General features: G+C 53.2%; 2 protein-coding genes across 2 annotated transcripts in view; one reads left to right on the top strand and one right to left on the bottom strand.

Annotated features, from left to right (window-relative positions):
• LOC119441504 (serine-rich adhesin for platelets) overlaps window positions 1-10,916 on the bottom strand; it is a 69,749-nt gene extending 58,833 nt beyond the window's left edge. Inside the window, exon 1 of the mRNA XM_037706125.2 lies at window positions 10,528-10,916. The gene's annotated coding sequence lies outside the window, so the exon portion shown is untranslated. The remainder of the gene's footprint in view (window positions 1-10,527) is intronic.
• LOC125943015 (uncharacterized) overlaps window positions 1-12,879 on the top strand; it is a 333,439-nt gene that overhangs the window by 68,941 nt on the left and 251,619 nt on the right. The window lies entirely within an intron of this gene.

Raw genomic sequence — 12,879 nt, 5'->3', positions numbered from 1 at the left:
TGAAATAAGCTATACGGAATGGTCGAGCCGGCGAGGTATGCGATATTTAATGCAACTCACAGTGGAACAGTTGAGAACTACAGCGGCTTCGCGTATTATGCGTGATTAGCCACTGTGACGAACGTATCCATATGCTGATGCATCGGAATCGTTCGCGCTTGATGGTTGGTCGCAAAGGCAACGGCGACACAGTTGAGCAACCAACGAAGAGCAGTCGCACACTAAATCATGTGGCGGGCAGATACGCGGCATAGACCACCAAAACACAGCTATGCCCACCGCGTCCACATTTCTTTCTCTTTTTTTCAGTTCGCTCCTTTCACTATCCCGTATTACTCTTTCCCCCTCAGCAACAATCGCGCCGAAGCCCGGCGCATGTCGGTCGACGCCGCACAATGAACAATCGAAACGCCGAGTGATATCTATGTTTGAACGGATGGCGGGGGTACTGTATAAGCGGCGCACTTGTTCTTTGCACTTTGCGCGCACTTGATGTGTGTGGCAATATGAGACAACGTGCTTTTACACTGCGCGCGAATTGCACTGATCGCGCATTGCCTGCAAGTTCACGCTGTTCGCCGGTCGCGCATAAGAGAAACGAAAGAAAGGAAACGGAGTTATGTGTGCCTAGTGGGCTGCGGGGATACGTCTACCATCCGTACCTCTTAGACGCCAGCATCGGCCTGCAGCGAGTCAGGCTCTAAGAGCACGCGGTTGCGCTCTGTATGAGCTCTCGGATGTCGTTAAATAGCGATCAGCCTCGAGGAAGCCACGTAGCTTCAATCTCACGCGAATACCTAGAGGAAACGACACATTGTTCTGTCACAGATATGGCACGTCTAGAAGAAGACTACTGCAAAGAGCGATAAGTTGGAAGGACGTTCCATGGACGAGAAGAGAGCCGAAGTAAGTGTTGGGTTCCGCGAAGTGACAGTGCCCGAAGGAAACGTTTCCCGTGCCGCTGATAATAAGCGTAACAGTTAGTTCCTCGTGGTTCCCGATTGTGGGAACATGGGCCAAGCGCGATTAGTCAGGTAAAACTCAGGAATCGGACAGAAAGCTCAAGCCAACTACATGCAACTTGCACACGTACTTGAAGTTAGCAAATTGCCGACAAATAACCCTTGGCATGACCACCGAAACGCGCGGTGAGCGCTGCTAACACAATAAGAATTCCGTCCCGAAAGGTTGAAGCGAAAAAGGCGGAGGTACGAGTGTGTTTTAAACTAAATTTACTTTTATTGTAGTGCCGTTTCTGAAAATTGTCATTACTTGCGGCGCTAGATGTGTTTGTCGTAACGTAACCTTGACAAGAAACACGTCGTTATTTTACAATTGTAATCAGCTTACTTTGGGAATGCCGAAATAAGATCTCTTTTTTATGATACATTTTTGTGGAAGTCGTTTCCGCGACCGAGCGCAAAGCTTGGTGCAGAAGCACAGTACGCGAGGCGCTCACGCGCCTTAGTTTGCGCTCCGCTATTTCCAGCATCAACGCTATAGCGAAGCAAGCGCGCACTCTAGTTTATAGATGACGCGGCAAGCGGGGATATATCGGGCCACGGAGCCAGCCGGGCGGACAGCGTCAGAGTAATTACCGAGGGGCGCGTGACGCCGCGGCGTCACCGCAGGCACGGCGAGGGGACAATCAAACGGCGACCACACCGCAGAGCCAAGACAACACCCAAAGAGGGAGAGGAACGCTGACCAGCAGGGGAGCGAGCAACAGAGGGCACGAAGCTGTACGCCAAGCGACAGTCAACCCGGGCGCCGTCCCGGGAAGAGGCTGCGGGGAACGAGGGCCGGCGCTGCAGCGCGCGGGCGATACTCGACGTCGTGTCAGTTGCGTGCAGCGGAGCGGGGAGTTCGAGCTTGCTTTATCCAACACAAGGCTGCGAACCGTTCACGATCGGCTGGTGCTTCTTCGTCGGCGCATCAACGGCCATCGCGATTGGGCGGTAAGGTATCGTCGTCCAAAGAGCCCCAAGTGTTGCGGTCTCGTGATCGTATACCCGCAAACTCGTTTCCCGAAAGGCTTGCACAACGCCGTACAACGCTGCGCAACGCTGTACAGTTCTGTCGAGACGAGCGCAGCCCCGGAGTGGGGGGATGTGGGAACGAGAGAAGGGAAGGGGGGAAGAGGTGCAATTTCCGCGCCGGCGGCTGCGACCTTTGGACAGCCCGCTTCCATCGACGCGAGACGACAGCAACGCGGCCGCGAGGCCGGAAGCTCGGTAAACAGACGCTCGCGGCGGTGCGGGCGTTGGGAGTACACCCCCGCAGCCTCTACCCTCGACGCTGCTGATACGGGCGCGACAGAGAGGACGCACGCACGCGCTAGCGCGACATCGCCAGCCCTCGCGGAGCCGCTTTTATCGCAGGCTCGCTATCTCCGTGGCGCCGCGTCGCTGGCGCGCGAGCCGAGAGTCGGAGAAGCTGCGGCGCTTTTTATCGGAGCGCCCGCCGCACGGTGGTCCTCGGTGCGCGACCGGTGACACTCTGCAAAAGGCAGGGGCCGCACTTGTTTGTTAACGTTTCTGCCGCTAATTCTAGTATTTGCTTATCTGTCGCACCGAGTGGAATCCTCTTTTTCTGTACTTTCGCATTAGTAGACGACTCAAGTGTTCCTCAAAAGTTTAGGCGGCATCCGCGCGGAGTAGAAAGGAGATCCTAACTGTATGGGGTTGGCAGTGGATGCGGTGAGAGAGAGAAACTTTTTTTTTTTTTCTTACAGAAAGGCAGGGAGGTCGGGGAGATGCGGCGAAATCAACGGAAAATCGTGTGCACAGCGATGCAACTATATTACAAGCAACCACATCAGAAGCACTTGTACTTCTAGGCTTAGCTCCGGCGAGGAAGGAACTTGAAACACTTTGACCACTTGGTACAACGTCTGCATCTGCGGAAAGCCGGGACGGTATACACGCGGATACTGTCTTTCCCACCATGCAGGCCGATGTCGCAGCTTGTGACGTCCGATAACACGAAAGGTTCGCTGTCGCAGAAGGCGAGCGGCCGACATTTGCGGTGAAGTACGCGAGAGGCAGTGTTCTTATACGCAGCCTACCCTCGTTTTTTTTTTTTTTTTTTTGTGACGTCATAACGAACAACCGTTACACGCAGTGGCATGAACAAAAGCCACGAGACTTAGCTGTAGCGTCATAGCTGTAATGCCACAGTAAGCTCGTGCACACACACTGCTCGAACAGTTTTGTCTTCGCAATTTACAACATTCTAAGCTTCCACAGATACAAGGTTGTCGGGTTATTCCTTCATCCACGACACATATCACCAGAGAAAAAATAAATTTGACTTCAAAAAGTTTAATTGTTGAAATAACACGTGGCATAACTTGATTTGTTTGACCGCCACACGGCTTGAAAATTACCCCCTCCTCCACGAGCCGTCGCACAAATCGCGCCCGCTAGTGGCCGGTTTCTCACAGACCACTATAGGGCCACTTTGAAGAACAAAACATGTTGCGTAGCATCCAACAAGCAACTTGTCCTGCTAATTTCTCGCGTTTTCGCAAAACACGCCTATCGGCCAAGTCGGGTGCTTCGATGGCTTTCGTATGTTCGCCAAGAGAGCAGAAGCGCCAGTACCGGATAACTGAGCTGCACACTTTCTATCTGCGGTCTCAATGCGAACCTTCACACGTGGTCTGCGCAACAGAAAGACAATACCATCTTAAGCCCGTTTCACATTGTGCGATATTGCAGTGCGTTTTTCGCAGCTACAATTTCCGCAGATGCAAAATTCGCAATCCCGTTTCACATGGATCTACGGCAGCTGCGTTTCTCGCATACTCGTTAAGCATTCTGACTGGCGATAACGTATGAGCGAGCCGCCTCCTATTGGTCGTCTGTGTCCACCGCTACAGTGGCTACCAACGCCTCTGCGTTTTTCGCAGAGAAGTTCAGCACGCCGAACATCGAAAAAATGCACGCACGAATGGTCCGGCGTCCTATTTTCCGCAGCAGCGAATTCGCACGTGCGAATTCGCAGACAAAATCTCACCATGTAAAACGGGCTGAACTCTTAGTCAGGTCAACAAATTATTGTTAAACAATCGCTTAGCCAATGTTCCGTAAACGTGCTCCCGAAAATCGAGCTTCGGTGAATCTCGCTTTTGACGCGGATCGCTGTGGAGCTCACTTTAAGCGCAAGTTGAACCGCGAGCGAATCAACCAAAGCGAGAGATCGCATGTCGGGAGTTCCGACGTTCCAACACTGCGCGCGCTTGACGCACTGGCTCAAAACAAACTCGGACGCCGAGTTCTTGGGAGAACGGCGCCAACACCGGAGCAATAAGGTATGCCGCTAATATACATAAGTTGCACGTGACGTCAGTTCCTGCCTTCCGGTTTTGCGTCCGCCATTACCGAGCACATACGTCGTGGTGCCGGAGCAGCGGAGCTGTGTTTACGTTCGTGCGGCGGATCGTTTTGCTTTGTGCGTATGCTTTAATCAATTGCCTTGCGCGCATGGCGAAGGAGAATTGTGCAGGACTTTGTCCTGCATACTTTGATGAACTTGTGGGACCAACGCGGGCCAGGTACAAAGAAAAAATCGCCCTATGTACGTGACGGCGTGGATCCATATCGGCTACCAGTTGGTGCGCAAGCCGCTGTTAATGCAAGCCTGCTACCACCGGTTACCCATGTTGACATTATAAATTATCTCGTGTTATCAACAAAATACATTATAAATTATCTCGTGTTATGTTTCATTAGATCAGATGAAGGCTTACAAGTCGCTCGACTCGCACAACTACTTTACGAGCGGATGGGTCCGGAACCTCATTGCCAAGAAGTTGCCGTCTAAGCGAGTTGTCTTGCTTAGCCAGGTGAGTTGAATGCACTCATTTCATAGCTGTGATAAAAAAACAGCAATAACCACATAAAGGATCGACATACATCAGCCTAAGTGAAATTGAAGCTTCAACTCGCGTCGGCCACGCGGCGATGTCGCCGAGCGGGGATAACGTACACCGAATTTCACAATCTGGATCAGAAATGAGCCAACGCAGAGTGAAAGCAAAAAAAAAAGAAAGAAAGAAAAAAAAAAAGACACACACTCCTGTTTTCCTGCTTTCCGTTAAAGGAAAGCAGCTTTAGTGTGTCTACTGCCGAACTGTATTTTTTACTGCCCCTGAGTCCCTGTTCTTTTCCTTAAATTACTTGGGATTACCTGCAACGGGAGCACGACAGCTGCTTTCAAAACTTGTGCATGATCATTACCAGCTTTGTGTCAGCCAACAACACTGCAAACAGCAATTGTGGTGCTCAGTCACCACACTTTTTTTTCTTTGCTTTGCAGCCGAACACGAGAATGAACAACTGTTGTGAGGAATAGCAAAAAAAGAAAAAAAAAGCGATTTCATGTGATTGCTGACAGAAAATGAAGGAGGCTGTGACCGAAATTTTGTTTTGACTGTTTCTCTGCAGGTAAACCATTCTTGAGGTCCTTCCTGTTGAGGCGCGCAAGCCAAGTACCTCTCCGCTTCTCGGACAGCGCCTTTGTGCGGTCGCACTGATTTGTTATTACCTTAGGCAAACAGTACATCCCCGAGTCTAGTCCCTTTTCATGCGATTTGCACTTACTTCTCGTACTGCAGCCAAATATTGCACAAATCGCCATTGCGACGTACGGCGTCGACGGGAAATGAGAAATCCGCACAGCTTGGCTACGGTGGCTAGTAGCTTGGCGCTGTGTCGTCTGCCGCAATGTGCTCGGTAATGGCGGCGCCTTGCGAGATCGTATCCCAGAGTTCCGCGGTGTGACGTAGTTGCAAGTTATGTATTGCATATCGTTCCCGCGTAAACATACGCAAGAGTCGTCCGTATTCATTCGTAACCATTCGAGGTTTCTCCTTTTACGCGGACGGTATAACACGCAAAGTGCGCACTATACTGATGATACCCTCCCGTATAGGACGACGGCCGGGTCACGACTGCAGCGTCGGTGGGAACATATAGGGCGGCGCGTCCTCAAACGCCAGCGAAAAGATAAACAACCGCGCGATGCCCGTCGACGCTCGGCCGCAGGAATTTCGAAATCGAAAGAGAGGAGCTCACGCGAGGAAGAAAGAAGCGGCAGGCAGGCCGCCTCGCGCGATAAGAACAATCTGGCTGCGCGCGGGCTGAGAGAGCGTACAAAGCCGAGTCCCGGGAACCAGCCGATGCGGGTCGTCCCGGAAAAACGAAGCGGCGGCCGCCGCTTATCAGCGCACCATCCCGCCTCGGACTGTCGACGGCGGCGGCAGAACTATCGCGGGCGGAGATGATGGTGCCGACGGTGGCTTCTCTACGAATTTTTGTTTTGTTCCCACAGGGCCGCTTGCTTTCTTCGGCGCGTCGCTGACTGCGTACGACCTCGTCGTCGTCGCGTTCAGACAGCGCCATCGGTTCTCGCGAGACTCGAGGATAGGGTCTCGCTGAAAGATCTGGCACAGCACGTGTGCTTCTCCCCCCCTCTTTTTCTTTCCTTCTGCATTCTTGCAAACAAAACGGGAGGAAGAATCTCGCGTTTCGGCTTGGTCCAATCGCTGGCCGAACGCGACTGCGCTGCATGAGAACGCTTTAGTCGGGGTATCTTCCGGGGATAGAGATCACCAGGGGAACTGGCCGTCTATTGTCTTTCGACTATTCACACTCTACCTCCCTCTCTTACAACGTGACGGAATGAAGACACAAGCTGTGTGTTACTTATCTCGTCGCCCCTTATGAACTTCGCGGGCACTGAATGAGTCACAGAAGAAAGACGCCGGTTGACGCTTTTACGGGGCAAAAGAAACCTTTCCTTTTTAGATTGTGAAAGGACCAAATCGCAACGCACGCGGGTTATGGTCAGTGTCTCAATCAACACTCGCATCGGACAGTGGTTTTTACTGCTGCTTATGGCGAAAGAAGACATTCAAATACAGTCGAGCCAAAGGGAAACCGACTTCACTGCGCGCTGTGACTATACTGTTAGAAGTGGCTACAGGAGGAGTAGCAAATTGTACCAGCCTGTATAAATAACGCCCGCGGACGGCGTATTATACTACGACAGCGTGCCTGTGTGCGACTGTTTCCCCGCTCTTAGGTCGCATTCCATCTGCCGCTACGTTTGTCAGTCCTATCCAGACGATAATATGCGAAGAGAAGGGATATGGAAGCACGAGTCAATCCTTCCTTCCATGCAAACCGAAATTTGGACTGCATTTCGTAATTTACACGAGCATCCTCGCGCACGGGCTCAACAACAGCACTTCCACGTATGTGACTCACTGGTTCTGAGTACTTGGGACAAGCTGTGCGTTAGTGGCGCCTGAATATCTTAAACGTACCCGCTGTTACAAAACCAGTTGGCACGACGTGACGGCATGCGCGTGACACTTCGATTTTGCGGAGGCGGATTACAGCGCGTGACACACGCGCGCTCCTTTCGAGCAACTCGTCTATCCGTTCAGTCGACAGAAGATGAATAGGTATAGGTATATCGCGTGTTGACCTATGCGCTCAAGTGTTCTACGCTATACACTGTCTGATGTCACGAGCTCGGAAGACTTCACGTACTTAAGAGACTTTCCTAATATGACGGAGTACAGGCTTCGCCGACGGCGCTGACTTTTGTACGAAAAGTTTTACGTATACAAGCCGCGGCCCCCCAGTGACACGGGAGCGCTGGGTTCGAACAAATTCGCCTAACCTCCCACAGGCAGGAACTTCCTCCGATACACATTTCGTCTTCCGGCGGTGAACAGCAGCCGAATAGTAGACCAATTCCGTCCGTGCAGCTAGACTCCGCAGTTGGTGCGCTGTCAAGAACACCGATCTCTACGACGGCTATCTTCCGGTCATGCGGTCTCGTCAGACGACCGCTTAAAACATTGCTGCAAACGTGCTTTCCATTACAAGAGAGAGAGATAGAAAAGACTTTATTATAGTGGTTAGCATAGCTGCCTTCCATTACAATGATCAGCTATCTGTGCACGTGTACTGGCAGTTTCGCATGATGGGAAAGGAAAGTTACAATCAAATGCTGCTTCGACAGTTCGGCATCTTCATGTTGCTTATCCTGTGCAGGTTCCTACTCTTACCGTTCGCGCGTGGAACACTTCATCCTTATGGGTGACATGGTCTACGCCGATTCTTGCATCGAAGACCGGTGATTTTGGACTCGTCGTCTAGGAACAACGCAACAATTCGACACTGCTATACTCAACAGTTACCGACCAAACGTACGTTTAACTTTTGCAAATGTTCTCTCACAGCGGGAGTCATTCTAGCTGCGCTTTAAGTTTTCGCTCAAACAAGAAATTTACCATACGCGCGCGAAGTTCCCGCGCAATCATTGAGCGACATTGCACTGGGATCGACGACGCGACAGCGCTGTAATCAGTGTTGTATAATGAATTCGGCGCTAAAGCTGACTGCAGATGACGGCGCGATCCGTAACCCAAACAGTCGCCTGAAAATGCCACGCCTATACCAGGCTGGTGATAGTCCACCAGCATAGAAACTCGCGCTGCCCTTGACGCACCGAGCGAGAAAATGCCACGAACTGTCTCGGCTCATAAGCAACCTTTTGCGAGTGGCGCAGTACAGGTGGATTTTAGGAAATCACGCAACATACACACGGTTTTTATGAGGAGGCGACGAAGACCTCGCCACGCTGCTATCGCTCAACTTATTTTAGTCGCGCCGCCGTCCGCAACGTTGAAAACTCTGTCACATATCAGAAGTGATCATGGAAACAAATGAAAGTTATTTTACCTAGTCAGTGACTGTTAGCATAAAAAGGACGGAACTCAGTAGATGGCCGTAACTCCACGGAGAAAACTTCCGTTATAGCAGAGGCACTGTTCAAACCACGAGGTGTGGTTCGCTTCCCGAAAAAATCTACCGGGGAGGGTATCCTTTACACGAAAAGCCGCAGTACACGAAAAGCTGCAGAAGTTTACCGCAGCTTATGTCTATGCTAAAGCCTGAACTGAAACCTGCAACAGCGGAGACTGCTTTTAAGGGACGAGCACCGCGCGAAGTTTACAGAAACCACGAGCCTATCATTTACGGTAAGAGCCGAAAGTCCTCACTGCTGCTGAAAACCACCGTTTACGGCTTAAGTTACACTGACCTAAAACATCTCGGTAGGAGAACCGCACCCGAGGAGTGCCAAGCAACAAGCTACGCAGGCGCCGCAGGAAAGCCGGCTTTCCGGGAACGTGAAGGTTCCGCAAAAACGCTAAAATATCGAAAACCCGCGGTAGTTAAGAAAAGAAATTTCACGAATGAGTTCAGTAGACTGCTTAGATAAAAAGTAACGTTTATTCATCAGCACTGATGGGACACAGAAACGCGTGGAACCAACTTTACGCAGTCAACCTGCGCGTCTTTCGCACCGCGCTTCATGGGCGCGGCTCTCAGAGCGGTGCGAAACGCAGAGGAGAAGCTTGCACTTCCCGAGAACTCTTCGCGCTTTGGTTGATACTATTTATAGAGTAATCACCATTCAGTTAAGTATAGATTAATGAGTGCTAAGATGTAGTTCTCACATCGGTCACGTGTGAAGCGGGGAGATCCATTAATCGGCGCGCAGTGTGCTGGGAAAAATAAACTGTTCACGCGCGAACGTCGTGGCGTAAATTACAAACAGCAAGTAATTGTGATACGTCAGGTCTTTGTACGCGCTAGATTTCGACATGGCTACATGTAACTGGGCTCATGATGCCGCCCGCGGCTACAGAAGCTTGAGCACGTCCTGAAAAGAAAGCGGTGAATACAGCTTTCGAACGCGTTTAAACGTTCCCCTTGACAAATAAAACACGTTGAATGTAAATAAACAACTGGGATGTCAACGTTGTTCCTTGAATAATAGCATTTGTCGCACACGCGGGTGCACGCAGCAAGGACTTCTCCAGAGGTTTACGAACTTCGTCGCTATCATGTCAGCGCACGGCTTCAGAAAAGCGCAACAGCGGCTTGAACGACTGACCGAACGCATCTGAAACGGTAACTCGTCTCTCTACCCACAATTTGTTATACGTTAGCTGTAGCTGTATAGCTGCGCCACAAAGAACTTCTCTATAGTGAACCTTCCCGAGCAGGAAAATGATTCACGCGCAACACGGGAGCTCGAACAAAGTTTCTCGCCAACAAGATCATTTATTCTGGTCGAGGATTTCGTCAAAAGTTCGAACGTCAGCGAAACAAAAGCAACACTATCACGCGCTGGGAACAACTCCTGGATCTGTTAAGTAGTTTTCGCAGCTGGAAGCGTCGCCGCGCGCGACTCTCACGAACGCGCGCCGCTACTTACAGAAGTTTGAACTTCAGCGAGAATCCTGAACTATTCGAAAAACTTTTTATTCTGTCGCTGTGCTGACCAGAGTTGATGAGAGAAATAAAACACACGGTAGAGATACCGTCTCAGTGGAGTGAAGTTGCGAATCTGTTTCGTCCTTGGAGTTCTGGTTGAAGTTTCGAACTAAACCCGTGAAAGAGAAGAAAACGTAATAAAAAAAGTCCGTCGACCACTTACAGGGTTTCAGTTGTCCCAGGCGACTCTCATAGAAGACTCGGGAGCAGCAGAGGACGGAGGTCCGCTTCGTCCGGTCTCGTTGCTCTCATTAATCCAGGTATGGGGCGTTGTTCAAAGAAAAAAAAATACAGGAAAAAAAAGCGAAATCACACACCGATGAGAAGGGGAATGGAAAAACCAAGGCACAGCCAGTCGCCGAAGACGCGCACAACACAAGCTCGCGCGTGCAACGTGAAAAGGAACGTAGCGCGAGATCGCCGAGCAAGCGCGCACGGCACGGGAGAGAGAAGGCGCTCTCGACGCGACGTCCGCACACGCCGGGGTCTCCCCTGTCGAATGACCGGAGGAGCAGAGCTGGTGGTTTGTGTGTGCGCCGCCGAGGCGCGGGGCGAGCTGGGAACGGGCGGCGGTAAAAGTGATACGCGCCCGGAGAGGAGGAGGAGGGCGCGCACGCACGATGCCGCAGCAGCAGCGCTGTAGGGAGGAGAGAGAGAGAAGTGCCGCTCGCGCTGTGCGAGGAGTGTCCGCGCGCGCGCGCGCGCCCCGCCGCCGCCGCTCTTTCAGCCGCCGACGAGCCGCCGTGCGCGCCCGCTTGCTTGCTCGCTGCTCGCTCGGGGGCCTCCCGTTCTTCTCTCGCTTTTCGTTTTTTTTTTTTTTTTCCTTCTTTGTTTTTCTTGCTTGCCAAGAGCGCGGAGCGCGCCGCTCTTTTTCGCCCCCCCCCCCCCCTTTACCGAACCCCCCAACATCCCACCATTCGCTTGCCGGCCTCCGCGCTTCTCTGCTCGCGCGTCGCGCCGCGTAGTACTTGTTTTTGCGCTCCCCTCCGGCTCTGCTGTCGCTGCCTTCTCTTTTTCCTTTTTTACTTCGCGTTCGCGGATTGAGCAGGAGCGAGTGGCGGTGGCGCGGTAAGGGGGGGGGGGGGGGGACAGAGCCAGGGGGGGTGCGCACCGTTTTTATCTTTGGTCGCCTCGGAGCCGCTCGCTCCTTCGGCGGCTCGGTCGGTCGGGCGGCAGCGGCGGGGGGTGGTGTGCTGAACGGAGCTGTGGCGGTGAAGGAGGGGGGAGGTTGTGGGGGTCGCAGGCTAGGCTGCTCGTAGGCTAGGGCGCGCGCGCCGGCGGACGACGCGCGCTCCTCGGGGTTGTCGGGCTTCGCGGGCGCCCGGTGCGGCCGCCGCTCTCGCTCCGCTCAGCGCCTCTTCGCTCGTTTTGCTGCGCTTTTTTTTCTTTCGGGTGGCAGGCCGCCTCGGCTCTGCTCTCGGGAGCCGCGCGGCGCGCCGGGTGCTGCGTGCGCCGCGGCGCTCGTCGGCTCTTTGCCCGCTCGCCTCGCTTTTCTTGTTTTTCCCACCCGCCCTTCTCTTTTTTTTTTCTTTTTCTGCTCAGCGGACCGCGCGCGCTTTCGACGGCACTCGCCGGGGCGGCTCGCCCGTTTCGGCGGCGCCGCGATGGTAATGAGCGCGGCGGCAGGGCTGCTGCCGCTTCGGGCGGATGGCACGGCACGCACACGCCGCTCGCCTGTTTGCCCCGCTCCCCCACTCTCGCGTTCTCCGCGCGCGCGCTCCCGCGTCGTGCGTGTGTGCGCTTCGCTAGCTCGCCGAGGCATCGCGCGGGAGTGGGCGCGTCTCTTTTTCTCGCGCGAAATGAAACGCGTCGACGTCGGGCGCCCTTTTTTATTTGTTGTACGATTTCGTCCTTACGGCCTTTCTTTTTTTTTTCTTCATTTGCGTGTTCTCTTTGCGGGGGCAGATAGCAGAGGAGCAGTGGCCGCTGCCGTGAGGCGGGCCGCGCGCGCGAGCCGCGTTTTTGCTACCGTCTCGCTGGCGTGCGAGATGCGGGGCGCGGCGACCCATTTGCTTTCGGATTTCGTATTTATTTTGCCCCGTTGCGTTTGTTCGTGCGGTATATCGCCAACCTCAAAAACGCCTCGCTGGGATGACGGCCAACCGCAGCTGAACTTAAGGCCAAACTACACGTACGCTTACCGGCGCGCGAAATCTCGCGCCCCTACGTCTGCGCAGATGGTGCGGGACAGATCGTACGCGTCAAAGCGCGGCGCGAGCACATATATCGTACGATCCGGACAAATATCGGTGCTCTGGCTGCCTCACAAAAATACCAACCGATGTCTACCAAGGCGAAAGTACTAAGCCAAATGGGCGCGCGCTATCGCGCGGCTTTTAGGTTCGAACCGCCATTCCTAGCGAGGCGCGGCTTGGAAGACGCGCGGGCGCGAGCTTTCGCGCGCCGGCAAGCGTATGTGTAGTTTGGCCTTTAGGGTCACAGCTTTTGGCCTCTTCTCTGGGGCTGCTGGATCGCAGAAAACAATGCTTTGTAGTTCGGTCAGATTAGGTAGACC

This window comes from Dermacentor silvarum, chromosome 2, assembly GCF_013339745.2.
Source record: "Dermacentor silvarum isolate Dsil-2018 chromosome 2, BIME_Dsil_1.4, whole genome shotgun sequence".
NCBI lineage: Eukaryota > Metazoa > Arthropoda > Arachnida > Ixodida > Ixodidae > Dermacentor > Dermacentor silvarum.
Note: the sequence above shows the minus strand (reverse complement) of the source record. Positions and strands in the feature narration are given on the sequence as shown.